Below are 8,528 nucleotides of genomic sequence, written 5' to 3'. Positions count from 1 at the left end.
ACCGGGTTTTCATTCTTCTGGTTCCAATCAAGTTTTACGTCTTCGCAAACCTTTGTATGGTTTGCGACAAGCTCCACGTTGTTGGTTTGCGAAGCTCACGACGGCATTGCTCGGCTATGGTTTTGTTCAGACATACTCAGATTACTCTCTTTTTTACCTAACTCGTGGGGCTATGCGCTTATATGTTCTTGTGTATGTTGATGATTTGTTGATTGGTGGGAATGATCCGCGTGCCATTTCTCAGTTTAAGGAATATTTAAGTGAATGTTTTAAGATGAAGGATTTGGGTCCTTTGAAATACTTACTTGGCATTGAGGTCGCACGATCACCAGAGGGAATATACTTATGTCAACGAAAGTATATGTTGAATATTATTGATGAATGTGGTTTATTGGCTTGTCAACCGGTTGCCACTCCTATGGAAGAAAATCACAAGTTACTCGTTGACGAAGATGGTCCTTATGCGGACCCTGGTCGGTATCGTCGTCTTGTCAGCAGATTAGTATATCTGACGGTCACTCGACCTGATCTTTCTTATGTTATTCACGTTCTTGCCCAATTTCTCAAGAAACCACTACTTAAGCATTGGGAGGCGGCACTTAGGTGGTCCGGTATCTCAAGGGTTGTCCTGGTCAAGGAATTTTGCTTACTGCTCGGAGTGATCTCCGCCTCTCCGCTTATAGTGACTCTGACTATCAATCTTGTCCGCTTACACGCAGATCTTTATCCGGGTATGTTACCCTTCTTGGTGGTCCTCCGATAGCATGGAAAACAAAGAAGCAAAAGACGGTCTCCATGTCTTCCGCCGAGGCTGAATATCGCGCAATGCGGTATACGACTTGTGAAATAAAATGGGAACATGAGCTTCTCTCTTGTTTTGGGATCTCTCAAACTGTTCCCATACCCTTGTACTGTGACAATCAAGCTGCTCTCCATATTGCAGCAAATCCAGTCTTTCATGAGCATACCAAACATATCGAAGCTGACTGTCATTTTGTACGCGATGCAATTAAAGCTGGTCTCATTACTGCTTTCAAGATTCATACGTCCAACCAACTTGCTGATTTTCTCACAAAGTAGCTTGGTTCTCCAAAATTTTCTTATCTTCTGGGCAAGTTGGGCATTCAGGATCTTCATGCGCCAACTTGAGGGGGAGTATTAGGGAATCTTATGTGAATATTTAGATATATGTTAGTTTTCCTATTATCTTGTGATATTGTATCTTGTAAGCCAAGTCTAGAATATTCTTTAGGGCTTCTACTCTTATGTATAAATACTCTTGAGAGGTTGAATGAATGAAAAACAACTTTCCTGGCTATCAATATTCTCAAAAAAAGTAGAGTTACCAGTTCACAAGCATCCTTTGCTCCACTTTGATCGGTTATGTATGGATAGTTGTAAAGGATGTGGTGTTTATGGTTACTTTTATGGTGGCTATGTTTGCAATGAGTTAGGTTGTAATACTCATTTCCACAAGGAGTGCGTCGAGTCAGTACCAGAGATCAAACACCCTTCCCATCCAAAACATCCTCTCAAGCTCAACCTCAAATGTGGATGGTTTTGTTGTAGTTTGTGTACATGTGGATTGAAAGTTGGTTATCATTGTTCAATATGCGACTTCAACGTGCATTTGGTTTGTGCAAGAAGATCTCCATCCTCAACTTCATCCTCATCCTCATCCTCATCTTCACTGCTACCTACTACTATTGACAATTCCAAAGTACATCAACATACACTTCTACTCTCCAAGAACGTAAAGACATTCTTGTTAGAGGGAGAGCGCAATTGCAAAGTGTGCAACACGAATTTCAACATCAATGAACAACAACTTTATGAATGCCGCTTGTGCAATATACTCTTCCATTGGGAATGTGTCGAGCTCATTCCAGACGTGTACCACACTTCTCATCCCACACATCCCCTCAAGTAGTTCAAATACGGAGCACGAGGGTATGCTGATGAGGATTGCCTTCTTTGTGGGAAGAAGTTTGAAAAGAGATCTTACAACTGTGATCAAGTTTACCACTGCGATGTTTGTAATGTCAGCATATGCAAGCAGTATTGTATGGCAAACCCACCGCCAGTTTCCATTGTGAGCCCAACGACACATGAACATAAACTCCACCTTGTTCCAAGACTTGTCAATTTTACTTGCAATGCTTGTGGGACGGCAGGTGATCGAAGTCCTTATTTTTGTCTTCAATGCAATTTCATGATTCATCGGGCTTGTGATAAATATAAATCGTCACAATCATGGCATCTCTTACACTCGTCATCTTGGACACGGGAATTGGACATGTGGAGTTTGTCGCAAAAAAGTAGATGGGTTTTATGGGTCTTATTCTTGCTCAAAGTGTCCTAGCTATGCTGTTCATGCAAGATGTGCAACGAAAAATGATGTGTAGGAAAAAGTAGAACTAGAAGGAACACCAGAAGAAGAGGAACTCGCGCCATTCGAAGTGTGAAGATGAGAATCATATAAAGCATTTCAGCCATGGCCATAATTTAAGACTCAACAATGATGGTAAGAGTACCCACGAAAGCAAACTTTGTCACGCTTGTGTCTCCCAAATCAATGACGATTCGTTTTATGGTTGTGAGCGATGCGACTTTATTCTATATGAAACATGTGCTAGTCTTCCCAGACAGATAAGGCATGTCTCCAACAACATACCGTTCACAGTACAGACAGATACATATAGAAAACGTTGTTCTGCTTGTTCCCAGCTTTTCACCGGTTTCAAGTATGACCTTAAGTCTGGTTATGCTACTCTAGATGTACGTTGCAGTTCAATATTTGAACCATTTCTTCATGAAAGCCATCCACATCCTTTATACTACGAAGTCTTTAGTTTTATGGGGGATACGAGATGCTCTGCATGTGATGGAAATACCGCCATGAGTATGTTGTGTTGTGATGAGTGTGAGTTTCGATTGGACTTCCGGTGTGCTACTTTGCCTAGAAAGGTAATGAGTCAAAGGTACGACGATCATCCTCTCTACTTGTCTTACGGTGAAAATAAGGAAGATGGTCAATTTTGGTGTGAGGTATGTGAAACAAAAGTAGATCCAAAAGAATGGTTCTATACATGTAATCCGTGTGGGATCATTTTGCATGTCTCATGTGTTGTTGGAGACTTCTCATTTCACATACCAGGGCACATTTCCTTGGACGAAACCTCAAATGGAGAAGTGGTACCCAACACTTCTATTTGTAGGCCTCATTGCTGCAAGTGTTCTTCAAGTGAAAGGCTTTTACTATTGTTCTGAGAAGGGCTTTTACTAATGTTCTGACAAGTGTTTAGAGATCCCTCGTGGGTATTGGGATAATGATAACTACTAAATTGTAGTAGTTCATCAAAGATCATTGATGTGTGGTACGTAACGTATGATCGTCTCTGCAGTTTATATCGTTGTTCTATTTTAATCTATATATAAAGTTGATTTTACTCTATTCTCCTTTTTTCATCCTATCACTAAAACTGAAGCTACAATTCAATAACATGATAAAAAAATATATAACGATTATATATTTAAGAAATATCTAACGTTTAAGAAATAGTATATTGACTGATTCTCATAATCATAAGCTTTAGGTTACGTGAAATTATATAGTACAAGAATTTCTTAAACTATAATGATTGCAAATATATAAATATATAAATAATAAATATATAATATATTGTTATTAATCATGTGATCTTCTAGATCTCTTTATATTACATACAGTAAAACCTCTATAAATTAATAATGTTGGAACCATGACATTTTATTAATTTATATATTTATATATTAATATTTATAATTTTACAAGTTTAGTTAATTATCTCTATTATCTTTATAACCAAACAGAATTAAAATATTTTAAATATCCATATATATAATATTCTATAATTAATAGAGATATTTAGAAGATTTATTCCATATTAAAAAAAAATATATTCTCCTATAATTTTTTATTTTATTTTAAAATTTAAATGTAGTGAATCATCATATAATACATAAAGTTGATAAAATTGTATATTTATCCTACATATATTGTGATTTGAATTTTTTTAAACGAACATATATTACTCAATTAATATAAAAAGTGTGTGTTCAACATACTTATATCGTAAATTTATCGTATATAGTAAATTATAGAATTTTAAAATTTTTATAATTTATAACTGATATATCTAAATTTAATAAAAAGTTTAAAATTATGAATATTTAAACATATTAAATTTTCAAAATAACACATACGAGTTATATTAAATGACGGGTTATATGATATTACATGATTGAATTGATAATACTAAAAAATAAAATATCATTAATATGATACTTCAATACAGGTTAAATCTTTATTTTACTATTTTAACAACACCAATATATTTTTCATTGCATGCTTATTATATATTTACAAAATTTTACATGTTTATATTTGAAAAAAAAAATTTTTCTAAATCAAAAAATAAAACTAACAAAATCAAAATGTTTTTCATTGTATGCTAATTATACTATATGTGTGTTCTCAATAAAATTTGACATCTGTAAGCAAAAGATTAATTTATTTAGCATGTACATTAATTAATAAACAATAAATAACAAAGTTAAAAAGAATAGCATAAGTTATCTAACATAATTTTAGTAGGATATAAATTATATTTATCGTTATATTACTAATTTTTATTGTAAGTAAGTACACAAAACCTTGAAAGAATAATGAACTTTAAAAAAAAATTCAATACAAGATGTGTATTGGTATAGTTTTACATGTTTTATTTTAAAGATTTTAATGCATGTAGTAATATGAGAGACCTGAAAAAAAAAATAGAAAAAATGAGTTTGTAGGATTGAATTTTTTGTTAATTGATGAAAATTGACAAAAGTATTAATTATGAAATTATGACATATAGAAGAATAATATTTAGGATATTTTTGGATTTCCAAAAATTTGGGGATGTTAACTGATTTTTTTACTGCTTATTTTTATTATTAAAATCTAAAACACTAACCAATATACATATAATCTTATATAATTCTCATATTATTTTTGTTATTAACATTTTAACTCTAATCCAGGAAGAAGTGAATTATGGTTTTACGATAAAATAGATAGTTAAATGCGATTATTAAACTAATGTCTAACGATAAAATTTATTTTAGAATAATTTTTTTAAAATATTAATATGTATCATTTAAAAAAAATCAGTTAAGAATATAAGTAATTTTTTAATATTTGATTTTATAATTTCAACAAATGTATTTTTGTAATGCATATGTCAAAACATAAGATAATTCGAAATAAACTATAATTTATAGGAATTAATCTTCAGTTATTTGATGAGAATGTCTCTATACCTTTTTATATGTTTTTATTTTATCAATTTCACTCATTTAAAATTGATTAATACATGAGGTAAAATTAGTACTTATGAGATAACAAATATATCTTAAATAATGTTGATTCAATTTTTTTGCGAATTATATTTTGTTAATTTTTATTTGTATTTTCAATTCTTACTAAGATATATATTTGACTAGATAAGGACCTACCCATTGTGTGGGTTTATATTTTTTAAATAAAATTTAATTTAATAAAAATATATGAAAATTTATTGTACATTATTTAATATTTATAATTTTTTGTGGCTATAATACAATGATTTATATCCATATACAAATCTTTTATGTATGTTACTATTTAAAGTGTATTTTTTTACACCTAGGTATACTGTATGTTACAAATATATTATTTATCACTACCTAGAAAATGTCTATATGAATAAATTGAGCCAACTATTATATGTATCTTTACTTTCACTTTTGCATAGTTTTTTTAATCACTAAAATTGTTGGCTCAAAAATTTTTGAATAAAAAATAAATGACATCACAATAGTGTATAACTAACTATGAGAGAACCTCGGTTCTGCACTCATCCCTTATGGAGAGAACCTTGCGTCCAACCTCTTGCACCATGGAGAGAACCTTCGCTCCGCCTTCCTCCTTTGGGGAGATAACCTTGTGTCCAACCTCCTCCACCATAGATGCTCTGTCCTCTTCCTGTGTGTGTTCACGTCTTTTAGCTATCTCAAAGTGGCTTCCTCCAGCAACCAATGAAACTAAAGGCATATTTACGTCGTCACAAAATCTTTTGATAGTAACTAATGTTAAATTTTCCAATGTATTTCATGGAAGTTTCTTTGACACATCATGATGTAGCATTTGTCTCCAAGCTCCTATGGATCTATCAACAACGATTTACGTGTTTCCAATCTATCTATGTTTATTGTAGGCTTTTGTTTGATTTTTATCCAACCAATCAAGGTTGGATAATTTAGAAGAAAACTAATTTGACATAATTACTGATATAATAGAAAATTATAAACACGGTAATATATGAATCTCAAGTAATTCAAAGATTAAAATATAAATTAAATAAAACAATCTAAAACTACTATAATAAAATTTAAAATACAGTATTAGAAAAAGAAGATGCATATATTAATATTCCATTTTTTTGGGTCAATATATTAATCTTATCTATTCCAAGCTGAAAAAGTAGAAAGTAGGAGTATATTTTGGTTTAAAAAAATAAGGAAAATTTGTCTTCCCAGTAAAAAAGTTGGACCAATAGAACAAAGTTGAAAGCAATATTTTTGAATAAATTATTTTGTTAGATGAATAATATGAGACGATCTATGTGTTATATAGAAGTGAGTATTTACATTTTTTATGAGAAAATTTATTCCAATGAGCTCATTGTTTTTTTAAAAAAATTTTGCTTCCAACTTTCTTGTAAGACGTACGATCGTTCGACGATAAGAATGTTTTATGTTTAGTTGATCTAGTGTTATATAATCTCTGTTGATATCTTGCATTTGTGTATTCATCTTTTTTTTTTATGCTACCTGTCCTGCAAATTAATAGAAATAATAATAACACCGTGAGTAATTTTTTAGTCTCAAAAACCTTAGTTATTATGCATAAGAAACTTTGTTAATACTTCAAAGACAAAGATTGCGTAGTATGCATTCTGAAATTTAGAAACGAAACAAAATTCAAAGAAACGACGACGAAAATATGTGATAATATCTAGGAATCTTTATATATAGTTGTTTCGATTAGACAACAAACAAATTGCCTTCAAGACTTGTTCAAGAACGATAATGTGTCAAACAAAAGGTTAATAAAAAACAAAGAATAAAATTTTACCAAGAAAAACAAAGCTAGTCGAAATTATTTTGTTTGATGAAAAATATGTCATCATCTATTTGCTTATATAGACGGATGTTCCTTTTCCTTTTAGGATTAACAAAGTTTTTTTAATATAATGCATCGTTTTACCAAGCTTGAAAGTGGTGATTTCTGATCGTTAAAATTGACACGTGTTACGATCTGATGAGTTATTAACTTTGATATGTGATTTCTGATCGTTAAAACTGATATGTGTCACAATCTGATGAGTTACTCACTTGAATATTTAATCGATAAAACTGTCAAGTGTCACGATCTGGTGATTTTTAACGACCAGAGAAACAAAGCTAGTCGAAATTATTTTTTTTGGTGATAAATATGTCATCATCTATTTCCTTATATAAAGGGGTGTTCCTTTCCTTTTAGGATTAACAAAGTTTTGTAAATATAATAAGATTACAGTTATCTTATGCATCGTTCTACCAAACTTGAAAGCTGTGATTTCTGATCGTTAAAATTGACATGTGTCACGATATGATGAGTTACTAACTTTGATATGTGATTTCTGATCGTTAAAGCTGACATGTGTTACATGATCTGATGAGTTACTAGCTTGAATATTTAATCGATAAAACTGACACGTGTCACGATCTGGTGAGTTTTTAACTTTAATCTCTGGTCGTTAAAACTCACACGTGTCACGATCTAGTGATTTACTAACTTTGAGAACCAAGCTTTAAGATAGTAAAATTAACAATTATTAATTTATAAATATATTTTAACTATTTAGATTCTTTAAAATTATATTGCTATGGCAAATCAGGAAAATCAAAATCACGATCTTTGCCTCTTAAGATTGGTGGTGATACAAGCTTTGATTCCGGCGATCCCAACTCAAGTCATGGCTTCGATACTGGCACCATCTTTTCTTCTACGTATCCTTTCTATGTGGAGAGATGCCTATTCATGCGATCCTCGCATCCGTTTTCTCTTCGTCCTGAAGAGCGTTTGTCTGGAATCTGATTTTCATTTTCATTGGATCAGATATGCCGATGTTAGTCCGTTGAGTGAAGTCTCTGGCGGTTGGTGGAAATTATCTCTATTAGATCCAGTTCGATTCCCTAAACCGCCTTGGATGCACTCTACATCTTACGCCTAGTGTCGGTGTAAAAATCTCAAGAATTGTTATAGTCCCAGTGCAAATTTTGAAATATAGGTCTAAATTACATATAAATTTTTTTAAAAAATTTTTTTGGGCCTTAAAATACATGTAAATTTAGAATTGTCCCAGTGCAAATGCACTTGTTGCACATGTGTATCACCTGGCCCACAATAGGATAAAATC

The 8,528-nt window shown here is 31.7% G+C and overlaps 1 pseudogene; it reads left to right on the top strand.

The window, feature by feature from the left end:
• LOC109132495 lies at positions 1,292 to 3,270 on the top strand (annotated as a pseudogene).

This window comes from Camelina sativa, chromosome 4 (assembly GCF_000633955.1).
Source record: "Camelina sativa cultivar DH55 chromosome 4, Cs, whole genome shotgun sequence".
In the NCBI taxonomy this organism is placed as follows: Eukaryota; Viridiplantae; Streptophyta; class Magnoliopsida; order Brassicales; family Brassicaceae; genus Camelina; species Camelina sativa.
The sequence above is the reverse complement of the archived record's forward strand: the minus strand, read 5'-3'. Positions and strand labels throughout refer to the sequence as shown.